Source organism: Acyrthosiphon pisum, unplaced genomic scaffold (assembly GCF_005508785.2).
Source record: "Acyrthosiphon pisum isolate AL4f unplaced genomic scaffold, pea_aphid_22Mar2018_4r6ur Scaffold_21799;HRSCAF=24919, whole genome shotgun sequence".
In the NCBI taxonomy this organism is placed as follows: domain Eukaryota; kingdom Metazoa; phylum Arthropoda; class Insecta; order Hemiptera; family Aphididae; genus Acyrthosiphon; species Acyrthosiphon pisum.
The window spans coordinates 32,838-34,526 of NW_021771302.1; the positions used below are offsets into that span (position 1 = coordinate 32,838).

General features: G+C 24.8%; 1 non-coding gene across 1 annotated transcript; it reads left to right on the forward strand.

The window, feature by feature from the left end:
- The first annotated feature begins 258 nt into the window (after window positions 1-258).
- Window positions 259-332, forward strand: TRNAT-AGU. The gene has a single exon. It is a non-coding gene; the product is annotated as a tRNA-Thr (tRNA).
- The last annotated feature ends 1,357 nt before the right edge of the window (window positions 333-1,689 follow it).

Sequence of the window (1,689 nt, forward strand, 5' to 3'; positions counted from 1 at the left end):
ATGCGATGTATGTACAATTAATTAAATAATTATAAGTTAACACTTAGGTATTATTTATTGATTTTAATATAATATAGGTATAATAATACATCATTATACGTCTACATTACTAGTATAGGTATTAGGTAGTATAAATATTAAATACGTAAATACGTTTTTACAAGCTACTGTAGTCAATACTTGCCGAACATTAAATTATAAAAAATATAACATTTTAACATAGGTTAAATATACTTAATTTTCACGTCTGACGCCAACGGCGCTGTGGCTTAGTTGGTTAAAGCGCCTGTCTAGTAAACAGGAGATCGGGAGTTCGAATCTCCCCAGAGCCTTGTTGGGACTACCATATCTCGACAATTTTTTTGCATTTTTTTTTTCAATTTTTTTTTTCTCCACTCAAATTATTTTATTTCTACATTGTAAAACATCATTAAAATACATTTAAATGCACACATAAAATGATCACACATTCAATATCCGATAATATAATAATATATAGGCTCAGGGGAGACTTAGTTAAGACCACGTTCCCTCATCAAATTGTTTGCATTTTTTTCGATTTTATTTTCTTTTAACTTGATATATTTTTTTATTTCTACGTTGTAAAAAATCATTAAAACACATTATACAAATGCACAAACTTAATGATTAGGTATCAAACATTCAATATCCGAAAGTATACCTAATAATATATTATTCTAAAAATAATGCATATTGTTATAAATTATAATACACATTTTTATACGCCCAGCTGACAATATCTAATATCTATGTATAAGATTTTAATATTATTTGTGCAATAAAAATTTGCGTTCAATTAATTTAACGCGTTAAACATATTTTCTAATGTTATTTTTTAGGTTAAACAGTAAAAAATATATTGTTGAATACATATTATTATCATTTATTTTCGAGTTTACATTAATTTTAAAATGCATTCACTATTTAGAAATGTGTTACTTATCAGATTAATATAAAAATATGTAATATTTTATTACAAAAATAACATTAAAATTTGATATAGATGTATTGATTTTGACTTTTGAGTAGAGATGTGAGTGCTGTAAAATTATTACCATGTAATTTTTATTAAAACAAACAAATGTACCTTAAATTTTACCAACTTTTCTTTTACTGGTAAATTATTTTCACCCCAAAAAAATGTCGTGTAGCCCATCTAAGCAAATTCAATCAACATTTTAAATAGATATATTTCTTATTAATCGATAATAAATACCAATACAATTAATATATTATACTAATCATTTTATATTTTCTCGATGCAGGCAATAGTTAAAACTTAAAAGTAAACATTGAATTCTAATTCTCAGCTTCTATTTCCAAATAGTTTATAATTACCTACCTAATTTATAATAGTATTACTTATTGGTATTTTTTATAATTACGTAGGTAGTAAATTAAGCTAATTTGTTCCAAAACATCGCAGATATGTTATAGTCATAATACAATAATAATTATTGTTTCGTGTAGGTATTATTATAGTTAAGTAGACATGACTAATTACATGTCTATTATAAACCGATATAATAATTATTATATCATGACATACGTAAATTTGAAGAATAAAAAAGGTTAAAATGAATTTGTAATAAGTCAGTTTTCCTCGCACAACTCATTTCGTTTTGAGCGATTACTGGCCGTCGACCCGAAACCTTGTTGTTCGTATTT